Below are 26,316 nucleotides of genomic sequence, written 5' to 3'. Positions count from 1 at the left end.
GTTCCAGACAGCATGCACCCGGGCCTGGTCTCTAACCTATGGTTCCCGCTGGCTCCAGGCTGAGCTCGGGGAATTTCTAGGTCACTGGCATATGGCTCTCCAACAAGCTCTGGGAAACAAACTACTTCCCCACCCCACCCCCGCGCCAAGTCTCTGCAACAGTTCATGGGTCACTTTCCTGTGTGTGGGTGAGGAACTCTGCCCCGTAGCAGGCGCTGTGGTCTGGTCACCGTCCATCATGGCCTTCCCAGCTTCCACACCCAGCATCTTCCTCCCCCTCCCAATGATGTGGAAACTGGCCCGCCTCGACCCCTGTCTGGAACCCCAACTTCCCGTTGGAAAGCTGACCGGTAACATCAAATACTGGTGTTACTCCAAGCCAGGGAAGAAAACCACCCATGGGGTTAGACACCCGCACTGCGCTAAGGGGAGGAAACCGACCACAACTGATGACGCCAAGTGATAGCAGGTGCTAGGAATCCCCCAGTTCTTCCGCCTTTCCTGGGCTAACAGGCAAAACAGAAGCAAAGAAAGATTGCTCTGGGCCATCGGGGGGGGGGGGGGAGAAGCCCTTGCATTCTGGAGACACCCCGCACAGGAATCTCTGTTCCAGAAGCCTTCAGGGACCCAACTGGGGGCATAAATGAGTGGGTGGGCTGTGCAGGGCTCGCTGTGGTTCGGTTCAGATGGGCATTTAGGTTGTATTCTTTTGACTTAGACACGCTCTGCATATTAAGTGTGTAGGAAGGCTCTTCCACAAAGAAACATTCTCTTTCCCGTATTTCTTGAAGTATATGGAACTCTGCATCTATCTTCCCACTTTTGATAGAGACGTGCAGTTTCCTCTTAATTCCATGACAAGAAAACAGCAGCACAAGGCTGAATGTGGAGTCCTTGCCACTTGGATTCAGTGTCAGGGAGACTTTAGGCAGCGGTGGGGACTGTGGCAAACAAGAAGCCACCTGCCTCCCTGTAGAGGAGGCCGTAGATTGCTGTCACCAGGAACGTGGCTCTAATGTCAGAAGAGGTTCTGTTGTGTTTTTTTAAGAGCTGCTAGGAATATGGATTTTTATGTGTAATCTAAGTTCAAAATGTGGACAACTCTTTAAAACTTAGGACGAAGAAAGGGGAGAAGGAGAGGACGGAGAAGGGAAAAGTAAACGTGTCTAGAAGTTTCTACGTAGCCCTCTGGCTGCAAGTGCTCACTTCACTGCTACCGTCATTGGTCCTCATGCAACCTCTCTGAAGTCTGCACATGCTTTCTACTTACATTTCAATAACCCAAGCCGCTTCTCAAGCCCACAGCCCTGGGGAATTTCCGCTGCTCTCCTTACTCAGCACAGTTTGGCCCGGCTGTGTGTGTGTGAGTGCATGCACGTGTGTGCTTATGTCTTTGTGTGTGTGTGTGCATCTGTGTGTGTGTGTGTGTGTGTTCCCCACTCTCAGGGCCAGGACTTCAGAATGCAGTCAGACCCACCTTCCCTCACTTTCAGGGGGGGCGGGTCTCAGACTGCCCATGCCTCCCCCAGGCAGCATCAGCCTGGCTCTCGCAACTTGCTAGCAGGCAAACCCCTGGCACCAGCGACAGCCTGCAGCCTTCCAGAAAACCATCTGCCTTAGGTGGGAGGTGTTTCCTCCTTGAGGTATGTTCCTCATTACAAGGACACCCTGGACCCTGGGGGATGTTTCTGCTCAGTTCTGCAACAGGAGATCCAGGAGCCAAGTGACAACGCATTTTCTGCCCTGAGCGCTTGGGCAGGCCCTCCAGGAATGATAACTCCAGGGTGGTTTTTATTAGAGACTCCAAGACAGAGCCGGCTTCTGAGCGTGCAACCTCAGAAGGGCCCTGCTCGTGGGTTAACGCTCTGCTGTCATCGCCTTGAAATCCTTAATTAGTTTTGAACCAGGAGCCTCGCACGTTCATCTTGCACTGGGATCTGCAAATTACCTAGCCGGTTCTCCTCCCAGAAGATCCTCCCAGCCTCTCTGGGGGATGCTGGGAATTGATGTTGGAGACAGCTGGGCCCGGGGTTTGGCTCATTCCATCCTTCTCCAGGGTACGTTGTGTCAGACCTCTGCTGCAAGGCAGCGGGAAGGGAGGATCTGGGGGTGGGGCAAGGCAGCAGGAACTGTCCCCATCCATTCCTCCAGCAAACTAATTAAGGAGCAATGGCATAGTGGGAAATCGGGTGGGGGGATGGGCAGGCAGCCAGAGGGTGGGGATGCTCTGGTTCTGAGCTCTGAGGCCAGCCAGCGTCCCCTTGACCCTGATCTCAGGATTCTAATGGGGTGCCACCGAAGAAAACACAAAGGAGGCTGGAACAGGGGCGTTAGGGATCCGCACAGTTCCCACCCAAAGTATCCCTTCGCTTCCAGGGAAACTTCCTTGAGATCCCGGGAGATGACAAGATACATTTGACTTCAGGAAGGAAAACCAGAAACATTGTATTAAAGGGCGGCACTATATTTGACATGTGTTTGAAGTTGAGTGTTTGAATCCACTGGAATTTTTCAGGTATTTTTTTTTCTTGGCTATGCTTTAATATTTGTAGAGGAGATTTTACTAAGATCTTCCAGCCAACATTACCACGCTCTCTCCAAACACCTGAAACGAAGACAAAGTAGAACTCCGGGTTGCCAGGGATCTGCACACTGTTAGCTGTAACACCTTCGGGAACTCCTGGCAACACTTCTCCGGAGTCTGCAGACCTCAGCAGGCATGCCAGGTGCCCACTAGCTTGTGGGTGACTGTGGAAAAGGCCCCTCCTGTCTCAGTCCCTCACTGGCAAAACCAAAATGAAGGGCTGGTTTCATGGATGTGAAAGGGCTTTCCCAGCTCTGCCCTTAGGGTTGAATTGATCTTTTCTGTCCTTTTTATGGTGGTTGTATGGGTGTCACTATTAGTGATAAGCAAGTGTATTAGTTGTTGCTGTATAACAAATCACCCCAAAACCTCGCAGCTTAAAACCACCAGTACTGGGGCGCCTGGGTGGCTCAGTCAGTTGAGCGCCTGACTTCGGCTCAGGTCATGATCTCGCGGTTCGTGGGTTCGAGCCCCGCGTCGGGCTCTGTGCCGACAGCTCAGAGCCTGGAGCCTGCTTCGGATTCTGTGTCTCCCTCTCTCTCTGCCCCTCCCCTGCTCACACTCTGTCTCTCTGTTCTTTAAAAATAAAGATTAAAAAAAGAACCACCAGTATTTATTGTCTCTGTTTCAGCAGGTCAGGAATCCACTGCTAAGTGGGACAGGTGCTACCTGCTATCTCCATGGAGATCTGCAGCCTTGTGACTTGGAAAGCCTTTGGCCCTGGGATGCCTTTGTGACCAGGGCCACCAGCAGTGATGGTGCTGGTCTTCCCTGGCCATCCCAATAGGACTCGGGGCCCCAGGTGCTGCAGGAGGATTAGACTGGGATTTTCCTCCAAACCAATTTAGACCTTTGCCCTATGGGGATAGAGGGTTTTACCCACTGTCGCTCTTGCCATCTGTCCTGGTGAGGCTTTCCTGGCTGGACACTTTTGTGCACCTGTCACGGGTTCACTGGTACTCTTTAACGATCTTCCCAGGGCCCCCAATGACCTGGCAAAGATCCTGATCCCCTCTGGGGCTTGCAAAGGGCCTGCCCTGGAGGTGAAGGCTTAGCTCAGTCCCTGGGCAGAGCCAGGCATTGAAGTATTTTCACAGAGTGCAGCTGGCCCTTGTGCCCTGCCTGTCAGACTGCCTTGGGTCCCAAGTGCGATTCTCAACTGCAACAAAAGGAAAAAAGTTATTTCCTGAGGCCACATCTCCCCCATCTCCTCTAAGCGCCTTCCTGGGGATTTTTTTTTTTTTGTTAAAGAGGGAGGTTTCTGCAGGAAGTTAAAATGTTGCAGCTTATTCAGAATGAAAACAATAACATCAAAATACCATGGCTTATAATAATAATACTGGCAAACATCAGCAGAGTACTTACTAAATGTGTTCTAAGAACTTTACACCTTCATTTAACCCTCCCAACAAACCTGAGAGATACAAGCATACTATATGCTGTTATTATCGTCTCCATTTACAGATGAGAAAACAGACACAGAGAAGGCAAGTCATTTACATAAGGGCACACAGCCAGCGAATGGTGCAAACAGAGCTCAGGCTTATGTAGTCTGGCTGCAGACTCCATGCTAATAACCATGATGCTACTTGGGCAACAGGTGTTATTCGTTGAGTGCTCACTTTGCCCCAAGGACTGTTCCTTCTAGCTCATTCAACCCTGCAAATCACTCTATTCCCATGTCCCACATGAGAAAACTGAGGTTTATGGAGACAAAGGGACTTATCCAAGATGATGTGGCTGGTAATGCAGAGTTGGGAGTCTAACCTTCAGAAGTGAGGGGTGTTATCTGGGGAAATACCTCCCATCTCAGGGTTACAGAAAATGCCATCCTTTCCTACCTGCTAAAGACGGACTTAAGGAATGCTTACCAAGGTAGGTGGGTGGGATGGGTCCTCTGCTGCCCCTAGTGGCCACTACCAGTACTTCACCGTCTCCAACAGGTTCGCAAGTTTGAACCAGGGCTTTGTGGCTCCTGGGAATGCGGCTGCTGTCCACTACCACAGTTTTCAGACCCTGTGTCTCCACTTCCTATGTGTGACTCAAGAGACACAGAGGGCCTTGGGCCAGTCAGTGCCCGAGATAAGACTAACAATTATTGTTTACTGAGCACTTCTGCCTAGGAACTCATCTGCTAGGCACTTGTTTCTTTTTTTTTTTTTTTTTTTATTTCTAGGATAGAGAGAGACAGCGTGAACAGGGGAGGGTCAGAGAGAGAAGGAGACACAGACTCCGAAACAGGCTCCAGGCTCTGAGCCGGCAGTCAGCACAGAGCCCGACGCGGGGCTCGAACCCACGAACCGCGAGATCATGACCTAAGCGAAAGTCGGACGCTTAACCGACTAAGCCACCCAGGCGCCCCTAGGCACTTGTTTCTTAAATGTTATTTAATATACCAATGCACTGAGATAGAATCATCCCTGTTAACGGTTATTAGTAATATTGCAAAGGGGCACCTGGGTGGCCCAGTCGGTTAAGCGTCTGACTTCAGCTCAGGTCATGATCTCGCAGTTTGTGGATTCGAGCTCTGGGTCAGGCTCTATGCTCGCAGCTCAGAGCCTGGAGCCTGCTTCGAATTCCTTGTCTTTCTCGCTCTGTGCCCCTCCCCCACTTCTCTCCCTCTTTCTCTCTGTCTCAAAAATAAACATTAAAATATTTTTTAAAAAAATAAAGCACTTTACACATCTTAGCTCAGTTCGATCCCCACAACACTGCATAAATACTATCATTATCCTCACTTTATCCATGAGAAAAGCAAGAAACAGGTTTGGGAGGTTGCCAGAGGGTGGAGTCAAGATTCAGATGCAAGCAATTCTGGCTCTAGAGTCTGCTCTCTTTACTATTTTTCTGTCACTCTCAATATTATTATTATTATTATTGTCATTGTTGTTGTTGTCTTACAGTTGAAGAAACCAAGGCTTAGAGGGGTGAAAGGGTTTGTCTAAGATCACGCAGCTGGTAAATATAGGCCCAGTACTTCAACCCAGCCTGTCTTCATTTATCCATTCATTTATCTGTTCAACAGATGTGGATTGTGTACCAACCATGTGCCAGGCACTGCACTGGGCTCTGGAGGTGAAGCCCGTGCAGTAGGGCCTGCTGTGGGCACCATCAGTGACACCATCCCTGTCCCCGCTCACGTCCATGGCCATTGCCTGCAGAGCGCTATCCAGGGGCCTGGGAGGTACGCTGATTACACTGGGGAGGGGCTGTTGGCAGGGGCTTTGGCTTGGAGTTCTGAACTTCCGTTCTGCAACTGCCCTTTACTACTAGTGAGGTCCAACAAGTCAGACCACCAGGGGCCTAGTTCCCCAAGGCCTCAGTTTCCCCACCTGTGAAATGGAGATAAGAATACTGGCCCATCCCCAAGACTGTTCTGTGAAGAGCAAAGGAAACCATAGGTGGGAAAGCCCATGTAACTGCAGAAGGCAGATGGAAGACAGCTGGGCCCTGGGACTGGCTCACAGAAGGGTCCATTTGTTCATTTATTATGCACTCAGTGTTTGCCATGAGTCCACTCCTGTCCCAGAGGCTGTGGGAGGAGGCAATGGAACCCCAGCATGTAGGAGCCGGACCCTCCACTTAGATGTTAAGATGAGAAGGGGGGACTTCTGGCAGATTGTAGCTCTCTGTGCCCTGGATCACTGGGGCTCTGATGAGCCTCTGACACTTACCTCCTCAAAGAAACAAAAGGGTCCCAAGGACAAGCCTAGTGAACCACTTCAAGATTCTCACACGCAGGGCAAAGGCTGAGGCCAGAGATGCTGGCTTGTCCTGCCCCTTTAAGGCTTAAAGTGCCCACCTCTCCTAGAGTGACAGCCTCACAGTGGCTAAAAGCAGGTTTGGACCACAGGGTAACAACCCTGGGTTAAGGCCTGGGGCTTTCCTGTGAAGCTCTCTGAGCTACCTGCAAATAGTAATTAGGCATCGCAACACTGAGGTGGGGTTTAGTTGTTCAAAGACAAAGCTAGCTTCTCCTTCTAAGAAAAACAGAAGCCCAGAGAAGCTCAGACGCTAGCCCAGATGCACACAGCAAATCAAGGATCCAGGCAGACGGGCTTCACTACGTCCTAGGCTGGCGATTCTCAAAGTGTGGCCCCTGGACCAGCTGCATCAGCACCATCCCTGTGCCTTTATGAGAAATGCAAATTCTCTCCCCCACCCTGACCTCATGAGTCACACACACTCAAGGGTGGGGCCTGATAGTGTGAGTTTTAACAGCCCTCCAGGTGACCCTGATGGTCATAAACTTGAGGGCCACTGCCGTGCCCAGAGGAAGGGCTGCTGGATCTTCATGTCCTTCTCAGTGGCAAGGAACGAGGCGGTGGAGCATAGCAAGGTCACTTTCTCAGCGACTGTGGCATCAGAGTTACATAACCACCCCTCCCCCACCCTGATGGCTTTCTGCACCCAGACTCCGTACTCCAGGGCCCTCCCTTGTCAGGAGGCCACCTGCCCTGGCTCCGGGAGGCCTGCCCGCACACGCCTGAGGCTGCTTGCCCGTAAACACGGGCTTTACCTGCTCGACCGCCCGACCGCCCACCAGAACCCAGGTACCTCAGCCAGAGCAACTCCTGGCTTCCCCAAATCTGAAAGAGCGTACACGGCCTCCATCGCCACCACGCAAACAGATTAGTGCCCCCAGCGAAGCTGGGAACAGGCCTGACTTTGCCCACAGGCTTCTCCAGGGTGGGCAAAGCTGGGGAGGAAGGCAGAACATTCTCTCTGGACAACAAGGAGTAACTTTAGGCCCCCCGTCTCAGGTTCTCAGGGCAGAAATCTGCAGTGGCCTCTAGTCCCAGTGGGACTAATTAGAATTGGTTCTAAATTCTTCTTTTTCCAGAATTGCCCTTTAAATTTCTTTGGAACTGGTTTCAGGAGGCAGATATGTAGAAAGGACTGGCTCTGTCCCCTGAAGTTACTCAACAAACAAGTAAAAATGTATTTTGCTAAATGTGAAAAGGCAGCTTCATTCTTTTTGTTTTTAAAAAAGACCTGAGCTTTGAAAGTGGAACGTTTCTCCCGGGTCAGGGGCCCAGGGGAGGGATTCACAAGTATTCCTGGGCTGAAGGGCAACCCCACGAGCTGCTGCATGGGCGTACTCTCGCCTCCCCTGTAAATTCAAGGAAGGCACAGGTCTTAAACTTGATGTAACCTCACAGTGCCAGGCACACAGCAAGTGCATGATCAGCTTTGTGAGTTCATGAAGAGACACTGAGTTCTGGCTCAGGGCTTCCCGGCTGCCTTGTTCTGAGCTTAACATATCCCTTCTGTCACTCCAGCCCCTTCCTGTTTCACCGAAGAAGTGTGTCCCATGTCCTAACAAATAACAATAAATAATAACATTTACTAGGGGCCCGTGCTAGGATGGGCCCTCTAGATGCATCATTGCATTTAATTCCACAGCTTCCTTATAAGAAAGGGATACTGCTATGATACCCATTTTAAAGCACGGGTAAACTGAGGGTAAGAGAAGGGAGCAGAGATTGCAAACCAGTGGCACTACAGCCAAATGTGGCCTAAGAATATATTTTCTTTTCCTAACACTCTCTTATGAGGCATTTAAAACATTAGTTGCCAATATATCTTTTTAATGTTTCATTTATTTTTTGAGATAGTGTGAGCGGGGGTGGGTCAGAGATAGGGGGACAGAGGATCCAAAGTGGGTTCTGCGCTAATAGGCTGACAGCAGTGAGCCCAATGCAGGGCTTGAACTCACAAAACCTGTGAGATCATGACCTGAGCCGAAGTTGGACGCTCGACCTACTGAGCCACCCAGGTATCGCTAGTTGCTAATATTTTAAAGTGAGGATAATTTACACCAAAAAAAAAAAAAAATTCAGACATTTAGCGTTACTTCGGAAAGATCAGGAAGTCTGGTAATAGTGAACCCCTATTCCTTCCCACATGGTAATAATGTGCCCCCCCCAATCCCTGTCGTCTTACCCCTGGGTCCCTCACTCACGTAAGCGACCCGCCTGGGTGCTCCAGGCATGGGGTTTACAACCACTAGTCTGAGGCCCCAGTTAATGATAGGCAAAGTCACTGCTTATCCTGCGTCCATCTGTCTGCCTGTCTGTCTGCCCAGTGCCCACTCCCGGGAGATCCCGATGTGGAAGATCACACAGGGCAGGAGATTTTGGTGTTTGTTCCATTAGCCGGGTGACCTTGGGCAGACCCTCCCTGGCTCTCGGTTTCCCCATCTATACAATCCGGAGGCCGGATAGGACGTCCTATCGACCTAACCGAAGCTCCTCACAGCCACAGAGGCGGTTGGGTTGCACACAGGCCACATGTGGATTTGCCCACCTGAGCCGTCATGTGGATGTGAGTGCCTCCTGGCAGGGGACCATGTCCTTAGCCCGGGGCCTTGCCATCAGCACCAACAGGGGCCAAGGGTCTGACCCTTCCCAGGGACAGGAGGGTGGGTTTCACCTTGGAGCAGCCGATAGGAGCCATAATCTAACTGCAACAGAGCAGAGGGCACATCAGAGGCGCCCCAGACTCGCTGCTCTGAAATGCAGGATGCCTGAGCTGAGAGGCGCAGCCAGCCTGTCCCTGCCTAGGTCAGCGTGAGGACAAAGATGCCCTCTGGGCACTGGGCAAGCCAGTCAGGGCTCCGCGCTGCCAAGGGGAAATGCTTATTCAAGTCCCAGGAACAGACAGTATTCACTCAAGTTCCCCTCTCTTTCCTCATTCCACAGACATTTGACAGGAGGCAGCAGTAACTCAGAGAGTGGGGAATGACTGCCTAAGGTCACACAGCATAGCAATGCCAGAGTCAGGTGAGAGCTCAGGCTTCTTGAGTCCGTTCTTGGGGGGTACTTCCCATAGTCTCTCTCCCTCAGGAATCTAGAGCCCTCCAACTTCTTGACACTGGGCTTCAGAGGCGGGTGGCATGGCCAGTGTGGTCAGGGAGTGGCTGTGTGGTCCAGACGCCTAGCGTGGGGCTTGTGCACGACATCTAAGACACAAACCAGTGCAGAGAGAGTAGGGACGCGCGGGCTCAGGGGTGCTGCGAGCTGCCTGAAGCTTCTAGAAGGGGAGCTCAGTCTACAGGAAAGTTTGTAAAACTGGCAGCCCACAGCTCACACTTGCCTCACAGACATATTTTGTTTCTCCCACAGTGTTGTTGTTTTTTAAATCACATTAGCTGCCAACATTTAAAAATCAGGGGATTTCACATAAATGACAGGATTTCTGGTTTCTCCTGAAGAGTCTCCAGACCTGGCAAAAGCTGGACCACATCCCCATCTGGCGAGGACCGGCAGGAGCGATGCTCTCTCATTCATCATGCCCAGCACCCTCCCTTGTCCATGTGACCTCCCTGCATGCAAGTGTGGGGACTTCAAAGGCCCCTCTGTAGCCCCCTCTGCTAAAGTCACCCCTCCCATCCTGCTCACCCTGGGAAGAATTCTGGTGATCAGTGGTTCTCAACCTGGGGGCAGTTGTGCCTCCCAGGTGACATTTGTATGGTGACAGTTTTGGTTGTCACCATTGGGAAGGGAGGTGACTTCTGGCTTCTAGAGGGTAGAGGCCAGGGATGCTGTCCAATGTCCTACAGTGCACAAGATGAACAAAGAATCATTCGGCTTCAAATGTGAGGTTGGGAAACCCTGAGCAGAGTCAAGAGACACCACGAGCCCCCAGGTCAGGAACAGGATCCTGGGGGGGGGGGGTGGCCCATGTCAGCGCAGTGGACTAAGTCCTTTTCTGTAACCTTGAAGGGCCTGGGCCACTCCCTTGTGGACTAAGGGGAAAGCATTCACTGTGGCAGCCACTTGTGGTTCAAGGTCAGAAATGAATGTGAGAAGGGGTCGAGCAAAGAGAGAGACCCACAGGCCATGGGCTTCCCAGATCCAACCTGGAAGCCAGGAGCTAAGCAGCCTCAATGTGGCCTGGGCCGGGCATTTGTTCATCATGCATTTATTAAGCATCGACTGCATACTGAGCATCGTGTTAGGAGAGTGGGAGAGAGTGATGATGTGCAAAACATAGCCTTGGCCCTCTCGGTGTGCAAGAGGTGGTCTGCTGAGGAGGGGCTGCCTCTGGCCAGGTACATTCTCAGAGGTTCAGGTGTTATTTGGCCCTGGCTTTCAAAGGTGCAATCAGGGGAGGCAGAGACGGGGAGGTGGGCATTCTGGCCAAAGGAGGTAGCCAAGGATGCTTCTGGTGGGTAATGAGGTAGGATTTGAACCCAGGCAGTCTGGCTCTAGTAGACATGGTCTTTCTGCTGCCCAGCCTCTCTGAGATCTTCTGAGACAGCTGTCCTTAAGCATAAATGAAATAAAGCAGGTCAGGTGCCCAGCACCATGCTGGCACAGAGCGGTGCAGAGGCTGTAATAGTTCACACAGAGTCCCAGCTCAGCTTGACGGAGCAAAGTCCCGTCCTCATCACTAGTGGAAAGGGCAGCAGGGATGTTCCATAGGGAGCATATAGGCTCTGGGGACAGATGGGGGTAGAGGAGTGATGCCCCTCCCCCCCCTTCAGGTGAGAAACAACTGAGCCAAAGGTCTGGAAATGCCTCTTCCACTGGCGGTTTTTGAGCTTCCCATTCACCTCCGCTGCCATGCAGTTTAACATCTCCTCCCTACCACCCCCTGCCTGGAATGTTCTCCTTTCCTCCTCCTTTGAAGCCCTTCCTTCTATCCCTTCTAAGTCAGCTCAGAGGACACTTCTTCTTTCCGGAAACAGTCTAAGACATGCCCGGGCAAAGTACTCATGCCTTCTTCTTTGTACCCAGCACATAGTTTTCAAACTCTGTGGGTCCTCTGAGGGCATTAAGGCATCAGGCCAAGTGCTTCTGTCCCTACTGGGCATATGCACCTCCTGGGGACCTTGTGAAAATGCAGGCTCTGGGGCAGGGACTGAGGCTCGGCTTTTCCAGCAACAAGCTCCCAGGAGATGCATATGCTGAGGGTCCAGAGACCACACACTATTGAGTGCCTCACTCTTAGTGGAAAAGTCTTAGGGCACTTCCTAGGGGTCATTCTTCTTCCGGGGACAGGAAGTCTTCCAAGAGCCCCATTTTACTAATCTTGGCCTTTGTAACATCTAGCAGTGGGGGTGGGGGGGTGGGGTGAGGAGGCAAGAGCGCTGACCCATCAGGAGGGAGATGGAGTACTTCAATCTGACCTATATCTACGCTGCTTCAGAGAAGCTCCCTCCTCCCAGATCTCCGGAAGAGAGAGGCATACCCAGTGACTCTGTAACTGAGGGCAGGCTGCGATTAACTCATGGCCACCTGACCTCAATCTAGGGTCGCCGCCTTGTCCTGTAGAGAAATATGAGATCACTAGTAAGAGGGAAAACAATGATTTTCAATTTTCACAATTAACTTGAATGTTTCAACTGATCCTTTGCACTTTTTAAGAGAAAAACATCAGTTTTCAGTTTTGTGATATTGAAAAAAAATAGAAGCCTGCCTTTTTTTTTTTTTTTTAACATTTTCATTTTATGGGACAGACATCAAAATGGCTGGATCTACAATGGACTTCAGACACCTGGGCAGGCTGGGGCAGCTTCCCCAGGTCACCAGTCATGCTGTAAGTCACTTCTCTCTCCTCAACTCCCAGTTTTACTGGGATAAATCCCACATATAGCACTGTGTGAGTTTAAGGTGTACAATGTGATGATGTGATACATGTGTATATTGGGAACCGTTTACCCCGCTAAGGTCAGCTAACACATCCTTCACTTATACCATTTTGTTGTGGTGGTGAGAACATGTAAGATCTACACTCTCAGCATCTTCCGCGTATATAATACAGTATCGTTAACGACTGCACACCATGTTGTGCATTAGATCGTCGGAGCTCATTCCTGTTATAATTGCAAGTTTATACCCTTGAACCAATATCTCCCCATTTCCCCCACCCCTCAGGCCCTGGTATCCATCATTCTACTTTGTTTCTGTGAGTCCGACATTTTTTCAGATTCCACTTCTGCGTGATACCATAGGGTATTTATCTCTCTGGTTTATTTCACTTAGCATAAGGCCCTCCAGGTTTATCCGTGTTGTTGCAAATGTCAGACGTTCCTAATTTTTTATGGTTGAGTAATATTCCATTGTGACTGTGTGTGTGTGTGTGTGTGTGTGTGTGTTCATATCACATTTTCCTTCTTTATTCAGCTCTGGATGGACACTTGGGTTGTTTTTGTGTCTTGGCTATTGCAAATAATGCTGCAGTGAACAGGGGTGTGCAGATGTCTTTTTGAGTGTGTGTTTCTGTTTCCTTTGGAATAAATACCCAGTAGTGGCATACCTGAATCACAGGGAGCTGTGATTGAATTTCTTTTTTTTTTCCTTTTTTTTTACATTTATTTATTTTTGAGAGATAGAGTGAGACAGAGCACAAGCGGGGGAGGGGCAGAGAGAGAGGGAGACGCAGAATCTGAAAGAGGCTCCAGGCTCTGAGCAAGCGTTCAGCACAGAGCCCGACGTGGGGCTCAAACCCACAAACCATAAGATCATGACCTGAGCCGAAGTCAGACACGTAACCGACTGAGCCACCCAGGCGCCCCTGTATTGAATTTCTTGAGGAACCTCCGTACTGTTTTCCAGAGTGGCCACACCAGTTTATATTCCCACCAGCGGTGTAAGAGAGCTCCCTTTTCTCCACATCCTTGCCAACATAATAAGAGCCATTCTAACGAGTGTGAAGTGACATCCCACTGTGGTTTTCATTCACATTTCCCTGATGATTAGCGATGGTGAGTACCTCTTCATGTACTTGGTCATATAGATGTCTTCTTTGGAAAAAATGTCTATTCAGCTCCTCTGCCCATTTTTAAAGTGGATTTTTTTTTATATCGAATTGTCTGACTTCCTTTCATAGTTTGGCTATTAGCCCCTTATCGGCTATGCGGTTTGCAAATACTTCCTCCCAGTCTGCAGGTTGCCTTTTCATTTTGTGGACTGTTCGCTGTGCAGACGCTTTTTAGTTTGCCTTTTGCTTTTGTTACTTGTGCTTTTGGTAGCCCATCCAAAGCAACGTTGCCAAGACCGATGTCACGAAGCCTTCTGCCTATGTTTTCTTCTAGGAGTTGTATGATTTGAGGTCCTACATTTGTGTCCTCAATCCATTTTGAGTTAATTTTTGTGAGCAGTGGAAGGTAGGGAACCAATGTAATTTTTGGCGTGTCCAGAACCGTGTGTGGAAGAGACTGTCCTTTCCCCACCGAGTGTCTTTGACTCTTTGTCAAGCGTTAGTTGACCATGTAGTCATGGGTTTATTTCCGGACACTGAATTCTGTTCCATCAGTCTCCATGTCTGTTTTTATTCATGGCTCACTTCTGGGGCTCACTTTTCCTTTACTACCTGGCATGTTCCTGGGTGTCCCTCTGCTGTCCTAACACTGGCCACTAAGTCAAGGAATGAAAACAGATTGTAACATCCACTTAAGCAAAGCCATTAGCAGTGTCACCTGCTCAGGGAAGAGAGAGTAAGAAAGAGAACAAAACCAAAACCAAAACCCAATACACTTCAAGGGCAATCATATCCTGTTAAACGGTTAAACTGTCCACTGTTCATATCCGAGTTCCCCTGGGCAGTTAATGGCAAGCTGAATTCATGCGCTGTGTCATTTTCTTATTAAGCATTCGCATCAAGTATTTGGTGGATCCTTATCGTTAATATTTGGCTAGCAAAACCCTGGAGGATCTCCTGGATGCAGACCCATGGGACCTTTCTCCCCTGCAGGGCCCGTGCTACGTGGTCCCCTTCTGCAGGTGGTGCAGCAAGACAAGCCAGCAGGGGCTTTTCCACTCCAAGCGTGCTTCTCGCCCGTGGGAAGAGCCACCTCTGGATACAGAGGCACCTGCAGATGATGAACCTGCCTGGGGTGGGTGGTGGTGAGGGTTGCAAAACAACTTCATTTGCATCTGGAGAGACGTGAGCAGCGTCTTTTCCAGCAGGGAATCTGACACTCGGCACACAGACCTGTCTCTGCCGGCCCCTGAAGCTTCTCAAACCCTGCAAGCCAACATCTCCGTGGCCTTGCTAGGAAATGGGCTGCAACGCTGCACTCACAGCTGGAACTCAGCACCGCAGCAACCATCATGAAGTACCCACCACGCACCGGGTTTTCAGATGCATTTGTCTCCTCAAGCCACAACCAAAACTCTATAAGGGAATTCCTACGTCCATCTTATGAATGAGGAAGACTGAGGCACGTGGGGAGGGGCGAGTAATTTCCACAAGGCCGCAAAGCTAAGAAGTGGCCACGTGGAGGCTGGAACCTGGGTCTGCTGCCTCGAGCCTGGGCCCCTAACAATCTTGCTGCTTAACCAGCCCGATGAGCTAATCACCCAGGTCACCAGCCAGTCGATCTGCCTACCTCCCACTAGCATACGCATTCACTGGGTGCCAGGCACCGGAAATGAGGGGAGATGAAGACAGGAATCCTGCCCTCACTGTGTGACCTTTAGCAGATTGCTTAACATCCCAGGACTTGAGTTTCCTCATCTGCAAAATGGAACAACAATGCTGCCTCCCTCAGTGGGTTAAAGGACTAAATGCACGTAAAGTGGTTAGAACAGCATCTGCCACAGAGTAAGCATTCTATAAATATTACCTGTTAATGTCGGATGAATGGGATTGGGATTTTTTAAACTTACATTGTGTTTCCAGTGTAACGTTTCAAAATTGATTCTTCCACAAAGCAACTTTTTACAAAGCCTGTACCCAGGGATGGTGGAGAGGGTGGTGAGCTTGTTTCTCAGCCCCGCAAATAGATGCATACGTCATCCTGGTACATCTCTATCTTTAGCCAGAAAGGAAAACAGAGCAGGACTCAGCCTTCCATTTTTCATCCTCTCTCTGCCCAGCTGGTGGGGGCGATGGGAAAGAACAGCCTTGACCTCTGGTCTCTCCCGAGTGCCCGGCACAAAGTCTGCCCCATGTAGCCAAAGGAGGGGCACCCCAGGCAGACAGAAGGGGTGCCCGCCCAGCTGCCAAGGTCTGCAGGGAAATCTGCACTGATGATTGATGCCTAAGCAACCCCAGGGCCATCAAACTAAACTTGCCTTCCTGGCCTCTTTAAAGAGCAGAGTTCGGATCCTGTGTTTGAGTTCACAAGTGTGGAGGTGTTGTAAGCATTTATTTTTCCCCTCTTTCTTGCATTTCCTCTCTCTGGCAACCTCCTGGGTGACCAGACAGACCATGGTAGGAAAAATAAGAGAGAGGAGGGGAGGAGCAAATAAGAGATTATTTATAATTTATGCAGCTAAGAGGATAGTTTTTCGATTCCCAAACCAACAGCAAACAGGACATTTCATGTTCCGAGGCGGACCTGCCCACACTCTTTATTCCCTGTGGCTGGGGCTGGTGGCTCCCCTTCCTCTCACCAAGTTTTGTGGAAGAACTTCTGATCCATTCACCCAGGCTTAATGATGGCATTTTCCAGAATGGCTATAAAACTGGCATTTATTTATTTATTTTTTTTAAGTTTATTTTGAGAGATGGGGGAGGGGCAGAGAGAGAGAGATAGATCGAGAATCCCAAGCAGGCTCTGTGCTGTCTGTGCAGAGCCCAATGCAGGGCTTGATCTCAGGAACCGTGAGCTCATGACCTGAGCCGCTATCAAGAGTCGGATGCTTAACCAACTCAGCCACTCAGGTGCCTCAATATAAAGTTGGCTTTTAAAAGGAATTGTATTTTGGGGTGCCTGGGTGGCTCAGTTAGTTAAGCGTCCAACTTCGGCTCAGGTCATGAGCTCAGGGTTTGTGGGTCTGAGGCCCGCCGGGCTCTGTGCTGACAGCTCAGAGCCTGAAGCTGGCTTTGGATTCTGTGTCTCCCTCTCTGTCTGCTCCTTCCCTGCTCGTGCTCTGTCTCTCAAAAAATGATAAATAAAAAAATAAAAGGAACGGTGTGTTTGGTCTCTAGCTGCATATTTGGCTCCCCTTGGAAATAATACAGGGAGATAAAAATGGCAGTTCTCAGAACTTCGGGTTTCCTGGCCTATAAAGACCTGCGTCCATCAAAGCTCGTTCCCTGTTCCTGCTTGCTGGCACCACCCTGGCGCAGGCAGCGATGTTAAGTACATGCTGTAAGTCTATTAGCACAGGCTTTCCAGGTGCTTCACGCTTTGCTGGGCCCCTGCGTCCCTCACCTGCTCGGCAGATCAGTGGCCTCACTGCATGTGTGTCATATCCATCTGCATCTTTATCGGTTTCGTCAGCGGAGGGTTTGGGCCACAGACCCTCCCAGCGCTCAGAGGAGGGGGATCTGCGGGTTCACGGCCACGTTCCCATAATGCAGCGGGTCACTCTCATCCCCTAGAATATCTCAGCGCTGACTCTCCACTTCGATGAGACAGGCAGGCTGAAGTCTTGCCTCCCGGAGAGGAAGCTACCGGAACGCAGCTTTAACAATTCTTCCAGCCTTGACCTTGGCTGCTGGCCTGCTGGGGAGCCGCTCTTGGGCGTGACCTGGATGGACTCACCCACCAGCAGGTCCTCCTGGCTTCACCCCCAAATGGGTCTTTTTTTTTTTTTGACATTTTTTTTTTTACACATAGTTTATTGTCAAATTGGTTTCCATATAACACCCAGTGCTCATCCCCACAAGTGCCCTCCTCCATGCCCATCACCCCCCTCCCCCCACACACCCATGAGTCCTCAGTTTGTTCTCAACGTTCAAGAGTCTCTCATGGTTTGCCTCCCTCCCTCACCCCCACCATTTCACCCCTTTATCTCCCTCATGGTCCTCCATTAAGTTCCTCCCAATCCTCCTATATGTGCAAACATATGATATTCGTCCTTCTCTGCCTGACTTATTTCGCTCAGCATAACACCCTCAAGGTCCATCCATGTTGCTACACATGGCCAGATTTCATTGTTTCTCATTGCCATGTAGTATTCCATGGTATAGATAAACCACATCTTCTTGATCCATTCGTCCGTTGATGGATACTTAGTCTCTTTCCATGTTTTAGCTATTGTTGAGAGTGCTGCTGTGAACATTGGGGGATCTTTTTTTTTTTAAAGTATTTATTTTTGAGAGAGTGCAAGTGGGGGAGAGAAGGGGGGGCAGAGAAATGGGGACAGAGGATCCAAAACAGGCTCTGCACTGACAGCAGGGAGCCCCATGCGGAGCTCGAACTCAGGAACCAGGAGAGCATGACCTGAGCCAAAGGGGGACACTTGACCACTGAGCCGCCCAGGTGCCCCCACCCCCCAAAACTTATCTTGAATCCAACGATTTCTTTTCATAGCAACTGCTGCAGCTCTGGGCTGAGCCACCACCTCTCTCTCTGGGACCATGGCAGGAGCCTCCCAGTGGGCTCCCTGACACCATCTTGCTCCTTTCCTTTTTTTTTTGAATTTTTAAATATTTATTTATTTATTTAGTGCTACAGGAAAGGAGAGAGACAGAGAGAGAGAATCCCAGCAGGCTCCACGCTCCTGCTCCTTCTCTATCCAGTCTCCACCCAAAAGCCAGACTTACAGCCAGTTACACCATGTGACCCCCTGCCTAGAAATTTCCACTAACTTCCTGTTGTTCTTTGAACAAACTCTGAACTCCTGACTGTGGCATCACTGTCATGATCTATCCCCTGCTTGACCCTCTCCCCCCACCCCCCCCCCCCCCCCCCCCCCCCCCCCCCCGCGCCCCACTTTGACTTCATTCACTAATCTTCACTGGCCTCATTATCTTTCGAGTAAGCCAAGCCGCTGTCCGCCTCGGGGCCTTGGACATGTGCTGTACCTCCTGGCCGGAGGGCTCTTTCCCTGTCCCACTTGTACCCAGGTCCTTCTCCCAGTTTAGGTCTGAGTCAGATGCCAGCACTTTTGAGGGGCTTGCCCTCCCCCTCCTCACCGGAAGCAGCCCCTCCCCCTGGTTGCCCCCAGCTGATTATGACACATTGTTTTTCTCATAGCACACATGCATCGCGACATCATTTGTTCAGCGCTCACTGGTTGTCTTTCTCTACCGTACAATAAGCTCTTTGAGGACAGAGGTCATCTGTGTCTTGTCACCACTGAATCCTGGCCCTTGGAACAGTGTCTGGTACAGAGTGGATGCTCAATTATTTGTTGAACGAATAAATTTGTGGATAGTCTGTGCAGCATGCCCTCGCAGGCATTGTACCCAACCCTGGAATCACAGCGGTCTGGGTAAGGAAACTCTCTTCCTTGGACTAACCATGCCAGCAGTCCTCTCCTTCCAGTGACTTCCCCTTTCCAGACAATGGAAGAAGCCAGAAAGACTTCAGCATAGTAGTAGCTGTACCCACCTGCTAGATCCTCCCTACGAGCCGGACCCAGTGCCTAAGCTCTTCCCAGGCATGCAATCCCCTCGATGACCCTACGGGGCTGTTACTACTCTTGTACCCATTTTGCAGACGGTGAAGTGGAGTCACTGACTGGCTTCAACTCATGCCAAGTGTCAGAGCTAACTGCAGAGGCAGAGCTCTCGCTTTTCCCCATGAGCTTCAGCAAAATGCAGGATCTCTCCCAAGGGAGCTCGAAGCAGAGCTCGAGGGTGCGTGATGACAGGCTCCTAAGAAGCAGCTCTGGGTTGGGGGCAGAACATCTTCACAAACCCCATGCCCGGGTGTGCCGTGAGGAGCTCCGAGGTGCAGCCACTGGGGTGAGCAAACCACAGTGAGTCCCGGGGGGCATGCAGGTCTGCAGGCTCTGCCTCCCAAGCCGTCCCAGTCCTCCTTGGCAACCTTGGCCCGAGTCCCATGGGCCTGCTGTGAAAGCGCCCACAGGGCTGGAGCAGCGGGGGAAGAATGAGGGAGGAAAGACACTACTTTGGAGGAGGGAGGGGGTGGGCAGGAAGGCAGGATTATGTCTGGCTTTTGTTGGCAAAGGGGAGAGGGCGGTAGGAACCTGCCACTCTGAATGGCCAGGGCGGAAGTCCAGGGTCACAAAGGGAAAGTGAAATAAGGACACTGCTTCTTGAGAGGGCTGCTCAAATCCCTTGAGGGTGGAGAGGTGGTTGGGGAGTCTTGGGTACCTTCCAGGAGGGGAGGGGGAGGGAGGGACACAAGAGAGGAGGTGGGGGAGGAGAGGAGAGCAGGGGGAGGAGGGGAGAGGGATGCGTAGGAGAGGGGAGGTTCAAAGCCTGCGTTCATGATCTTGGCCAAAATATTGCACCTCTCTCAAATTCCTTGGGACACTGATAACTTACCATATGGATCAAAAGTCATGTATGTAGTTCAAGAGTCTAACAGAGGCTTGACATATCACCGGCGCTTGAAAACCATTCATTCCCTTCCTATTTGCCTCTACAACCTCACACTGGGAAGAAGGAGATCAAGCCTGGGACTGAAAATGGCTTCTTTCCTTCCAATCATTCCTCACGGCCCAGACCCAAGTTCACAGGCTTCAGCTACTGGCAGCATGAACCCTAAAAGCCAGGCGGAAGGCTTTGACCTATATCAGGTCAGAGGCTGGCATCCATCTGTAGGCTCCCCGAGGTAAAGGGGCTATACAAAAGTGTTACCAGGGCTGAGAGCAAACACATCCCTGGGTGTGGCCACAGCCCCAAATCTCCAGGTGCCCTGAACCTCAGCTGGGAAACTATCTCCCTCGTCCCACCTGTGAACCTGAGCTAGTGGAACATTCCATGTTCCCTGTTGCTGGGATCCTGAGCCCCTCCTTCAGCACACATTCTCAGGTGCCCCCTCTGATGACTCCATCCACCCACAGTGGGTGACCCGTGTCTCCAAGAGGGAGGATGACAAGCTCTAAATGACATATCAACCTAGTGAAGAGCTGGGGAGGGAACCAGGGGCTCTGAGTCCCACATCCAAACACGTTTTCAGCTGAGGGCTTTTTCTATCACTCCTGGGAGCCAGGCAGAGTCTGGGAGATGCAATCAGGATGCTGGAGCATTGCAAGTTCTGTGATATTTTGATGGTATTTATGGTATTTAAGGGCAAGGATACAGGTTCATTCATCCAACCAATAGTTATTGAACCAATAGCCACTATGTGCTGTGCACTGAATGCTAGGGATACCTGTCTCTACTGCCTTAGAGCTTTTTGAAATTGGGATCATTCTGCAAGCTGTGCAGTGGCCAGCCTTTCACACTGTTGCTTTCCTCTCTGTGCAAGGGACTTAGTCATACTATCTACCTGCCCAGCTCCACACCTGTGTTTGTGTGTGTGTGTGTGTGTGTGTGTGTGTTTCAGCTGTTCCCTGCACGTTCCTACTTTGATCTGAAGTTTCTTGCTCCTTCTACCAGATGACCAAGGCCCTGTCTGCTCTCCTTTGTCCTGCTCTGACTTCCTGATGCCATCTGGGTCTCAGCTTCCTGTCCCCAACTCCAACCTGCTGACCAGTGCTGACACTGGATGCTTTGCCTTGGCTTCTGGACCCTGGACAGTGTCTTACACTCTCTGTCTGTCTTTCTCCCGAGAAAGGGCCCTAGTTCTGCCCTGTGAGGGAACATCAGCAAAGCCGAGGCTCACCCTGATCCCTGACGTGCCAACTCTGGACCCTGCCTCTCATTCTGCGCAGGGAAACTTAAGTGCTGGAGTCTGATGGCTTTCACTGATTCTTCCCCTCTGTAGAATAATGACCCCATTTTCCCTTCTGTAGCAATAATCATGGTATGTCTTTGCTCTCAAAGATGTAGCAAGAACGGCATAATGGGATGTATGTGGGTGGAGGACGCTGGGAAAAGGGACGGAGAAGTCAGTTCATCTGAGCAATAGATTACTGCTTTTACCTGCGCTCACCTGAGGTCCTTCCTCACTCCCGGGCACCATTTAGTGACTGAGCCCTGTGCTTTACATACATAAATCTCCCTTAGTTCTCTCTTATCAACCCTATGGAGTTCGGGTGATTGTCATCTCCATGGACTGGACACTGTGGGTGTCTCCTCAACATCTGTGCACCCCTCAGGGTGGTGCTCCCATGCAGTTTGCAGGATCCAACCCTGGCCAGCTCCAGGGAGAAGCCCTGGTCAGTTTAAGCAGGTGGTCGTCACAGTGCATTCTGAGGACCGCTGGGGTCCCCGAGAGCCTTCCCGGAAGTCTGCAGGGCCTCATCTTCCCCAACCACATACCTGCATGAGACTGGACTGTCTTCACGAACTACACCCCAAACGACATATTATTGCAGCAGCCTGAGTGCGGAAGTGGGTATGAGACACCTGCTGTCTTCTGTAGAGAGACGCTTTAAAGAGGTTTGCAAAAGTGTAAAATAGCGCACTCTTTTGAGTAACTTTTTTTTTTTTTTTTTTTTTTGCTTTGGGAAGTATAGTCATCGTTCAGAAGATACGTTATTTATATTAACACATTAATGGGTTTGTTGTTATTTTTAAAATGAATAAAAATTTAACCTTTTTCGGTTTTGATTTCTAAATGGTAAAACGGATAAATACAACCCATAGAAACAACGGCCGGTAGGACCCCTGTCTCAAGTTTAAACTACTGGAGGTTTGCGAGAACAGTCTGAGAACGCAGGCTGAGCCAATCCTGAGATTCTGATAACCCTTGCCAGTGATTGGTTCAGGAGTTCAGGCCTAAGCCAATCAGCATGTGGCCTTCGCTTGGTGACAGCTATTGGCTGGAGAATGGGCACGTGACCAGTTTGGACCAATGAGATCGGTGGACTAGTTTGCTCGGCGCTGTCACGGCAGTTGGTCCAGATTGTCTGCGTGACAGAGAATCACGTTTCCCTGATGTTACTGCGGGGTCTGAACGTCAGCCGCCGGCTGACTTCCAGCCTTAAGAGGGGGCTGAACCCAGAAAAGGGCAGAGCCAAGAGAATCACCCAAAATCGAGACAAAGTCACGATCAAGTTGACCTACACCTTCAAGTGCAGTGTCATGACTTAATCAACATCTTTGCTTTTTATGCCAGCTGGATTTGGATGTTGAGTCCTTAAAGATGAAAGCATCTGAACTGCAAAACTCTCCTTTACCAACGAGGAACTGAGGCCCTGAGAGGTTAAGTGAGTGCTAGTAAGTGGAAGCACCAGGACCCAAACCCGCGTCTCCTTGTAAACCTTTATTTTCCCACCACATCGCACAGCTTTCAAGGTTAAGTTCTTGCTTTCTCAATCTAGAGATCCAGATCACAAGAAAACGTGGATGCTGGGCAGTCTCAGATACTCAGGAGTGTCTCCCAAAGTCCCTTTCTTGGCCCCAGAAATGACCGGCTCCATGTCCCACCCTTGAGAGTTTTTTTCCTTTAATTAAAAAAAAATTTTTTTTAAATGTTTACTTGTGAGATAGACACAGCATGAGAGGGGCAGGGTCAGAGAGAAAGAAAGACATACATACACAGAATCCCAAGCAGGCTCCAGGCTCTGAGCTGTCAGCACAGAGCCTGATGTGGGGCTTGAACCCACAAAGTGCAAAATCATGACCTGAACTGAAGTCAGGTGCTTACTCCACTGAGCCACCCAGGTGCCCCGACCTTTGGAAGTTTTGAGCTTGTCCCTGGATATGCTTGGTAAAGCCCAAACTTGTCTCCCACCATCAGAATTTCATTCTTTTTATTTAAAAAATTTTTTTTTATGTTTATTTTTAAGAGAGAGAGACAAGTGCAAGCAGGGGAGGGGTAGATAGAGAAGGAGATACAGAATCCGAAGCAGGCTCCAGGCTCTGAGCTGTCAGCATGGAGCCCGATCCGGGGCTCAAACTCACGAACCACAAGATCGTGACCTGAGCTGAAGTTGGATACTTAGCCCACTGAGCGACACCCCCCCACCCCCTCAGAATTTTGTTCTTTTCTGCCCTGATGAGACCTAAAGACAGCGTGCCAGTTAGCGTGGTTATTTGTTGCAAGTAACAGAAACCTGTTGTAGCTAATTCAAGCAGAAAAGGCACGTCTGTCTGGACAGCTCACACACCTCCTAGGGTGGGAGAGAGAACCTTGGAGGGTGTGAAACCAGGATGAATGGCCCAAATCAAGCTGGCCAGGCCCCACTGCTGGGCAAAGACACTCCTATCTTGCCTCCTGCCACTACCCATGAGGGGCCACAGCCTTTGGAACCTGAATCTAATTTGCATTTCTTGCCTCTTCTTTGGGCACTTGCATCCAGGGCTAAGGGTGAGATGGTTGCATCTGATTGGTGGAAATGAGGTCATGTGTCAAATCCTTAGCTGCAAAGGAGGCTGGGAATAGTGTCAGTAATTTCAACTTGATGGAGGGGAGCAGGTTCTTCCTGAAAGTACTTAACCCCTCCGTGCCTCAGTTTCCTCACTGTAAAATGGAGGTAACCAGAGTATCCCATGGTAGGGTTGTTGTGACAGTCAGAAGCTTAAGTATGTCCCAAGTGCTTGGCAGGCACCTGGCCATTGTTTTTTGTGACTTGTTGTGACAGAACAGCGGAGGGTTCTGTCTGAATCCACCTACCACTCTCTGAAGATCTCTCTCCTCTCTCCCACCACGTGGGAGCTGCTTCTGTTGATGGAGGAGCAAAAATAAAGTCCCGTGTGTTCTAGAAAGCTTCCCTGACTATCCCGGGTCCCAGGGGTCTCTCCCAGCCTTCAATTCTGACAGTGTTCACTCATTCATTCATTCACCCGATGATTTCTTCCCACTTGCCTCCTTACTCAACACCCCAATGTCTGACCGAGCTCCTTGAACCCTGGCCTCCATCCTCTTATGGAGAGAAGCTGGCTTCTTTCTCATTTGCACTCTCTCCCCTTTTCCTGGCACATTTTCTCTCTGGATCACTGCCAGGTCAACTTTTCTTTTTTTTTTCTTTTTTTGTCATTCAAATCTTAGTTCAAATGCCACCTCCTCTGAGAAGCCCTTCGGATTGGGTAAACCAAAGCAGCTGCCCTTCTTGTCTCCCTTTACTTTCTTTTATTCTCTGGCCTCAGGTGCTCTGAACTACCTAACTAGACTCCCTGGGCCGACTGGGACAGAGGCCGTGGCTGTGGCCACAACGGAGCAGGGTGGCCTGGGTTCCGGGCACCATGGCCTGCCGCAGTGAGCCTCGGAGAACTTAGTGCAGATGACCATCTGATGAAGGGCTGGAAAGACTGGGGACTCAAGGCCTGCAGTGAACTCCGGGGGGCTCACCAGCCAAAGCCCTGCCCCCTGCCCCCAGGAAGATGAGCCCCTGGCCGGTTATAGACATCAGCTGATGACAAGGGCATGGCCCTTGCTGGCTGTCACCCTCACTCTCAGCGCCCTGGTGTGACCTGGAGGGAGGCTGCCGAGGGACGGCCCCCGTGGGGGCTTCGGCAGCTGACCAGGGGATGGGATCGGTGTTAATGAGAGGGCCTGCTGAGCTGGCGGCTTTGCTAATTAGGCCGCAAGAGCTCCAAACCCAGCCAAGGAAAGCGAGTTGCTTATACTAATCAAGGGCGGTCTGCACTTCCTGGCTGGCAGCGGTGCCCGGGGCCCAGCATGCAACACATGGGAGCAGAGGGCCGGGGGGGTGGGAGTGTGTGACCAATGCTGGAAAAAACCAGAGACAGCTCCCTAGCTGCTCCCTACATTCTGGGGCTGCCCATTGTCCCGAAACAGGGAGAGGAGGCCCGGGTCATGGCAGAGGCCTCTGGAGAGGCAGGGGGAGGCAGGAGAAGGGGCAAATGCCAGGAGGGGCCGCTTACAGAACCCTCCTCTGGAAGGTGGGGAGACAGATGGCGAGGCTTGATTTCCAAACCCCAGCCTCAAGAGAGGGTGGCAGAGCTGGCGACATCATGGCATCCACGGGCCTCGACTCTGTGCCTGATGGGGGAAGGCTCTTGCCCCGGGGCCAAGGGCAGCCTCCGCCCCACTGAGTCCTACAGCTGGCTGGCTGAGCAAGGCCACAGGGTTGCCCTCTTCAGTCCAAGTCCCAGATGTGGGATATTTCTCAGACCCCGGAGAAATCCGTGTGCAGATTCACTCATTCACTCATTCATCCATCCATCCATTCATGCAGCACCTACCGTGGACCCCATTCCAGCCACTGGGGATAGAGATGAACGGTACCACCCCTGCCTTCCAGAAGCTCGGAGTCTAGCAAGACCACAGACCAGCAATTATGTAAGCGGGGGGCTGCAGTGGGACAACAGGGAGACCAAGAGGCTGAGCTGGGGAGGGTGTGTCCTACTAATAGCTGCCGCCTTCAGAGCAAACACTGCCACGTGGTGTTCAACGCCTTCGACATCACTGCCACCTCCATTCTTCCCTGTGACCCTACACAGCGGTGACTATTCAAACTGCCTCCCTCCGCCTGCCCATTTTACAGATGAGCACACTGAGGCACAAAGAGATTGAGAAGCTTTCCAGACACTGCACAGGTGGTAAGAGGCGCGTCCGGGAGCAGGAGCGGGTCAGGTGATGGAGGAGAAAGCGGTCCTGAGCAGAGGGGACAATGCGAGCCAGGCCGGGGGCTGATGCTTAGATGCTGGAGCAGGAGGGGCCGCGGTGAAAGCTGGTGTCGGGGAGAGTTGGGCTGATGGAAGGCGGGAAGTTTACCATTTGACTCACACACTGCCGACGCCCTGAGTGGCAGCGCCCTGCGCTTCGGCGGGTCAGAGAAGTGTGCGTGGGGAAGGGTTCGTTTGAATCCCGCAGCCAGAGAGCCATAACCGCGATTAATTATACTCTTCATCAACTATTTAGCACCTCCCTTTGTAGCCGGGGCTGGAGCTGGGCCCCGGCTGCCTCATCAATATTTCAGATGTGTCTCCTTTTCAGCTAAAAATGAGCTTGTCATTTGCACAACTTTTGAGACACCTCCATTAGCAAGGCTGTCTGCTCCCAAGCTGGGGCGAGAGTTTTTACATTCAGAAGGTGCCTCCCTTTGGAAAGGGACTTT

The 26,316-nt window shown here is 51.0% G+C and overlaps 1 protein-coding gene and 1 long non-coding RNA gene across 2 annotated transcripts in view; one reads left to right on the top strand and one right to left on the bottom strand.

Annotated features, from left to right (window-relative positions):
- Positions 1-26,316, bottom strand: part of KAZN (kazrin, periplakin interacting protein) — a 1,074,891-nt gene that overhangs the window by 154,600 nt on the left and 893,975 nt on the right. The gene's annotated exons all lie outside the window — the stretch shown is intronic.
- LOC120229767 lies at positions 18,926-25,801 on the top strand. Its single transcript, XR_005527841.1, has 3 exons — positions 18,926-19,180; positions 25,435-25,538; positions 25,744-25,801. It is a non-coding gene; the product is annotated as an uncharacterized LOC120229767 (long non-coding RNA).

Source organism: Hyaena hyaena, unplaced genomic scaffold (assembly GCF_003009895.1).
Source record: "Hyaena hyaena isolate Hyena2069 unplaced genomic scaffold, ASM300989v1 scaffold_35, whole genome shotgun sequence".
NCBI classification, from domain to species: domain Eukaryota; kingdom Metazoa; phylum Chordata; class Mammalia; order Carnivora; family Hyaenidae; genus Hyaena; species Hyaena hyaena.
This window is presented reverse-complemented; position numbering and strand designations above follow the sequence as displayed.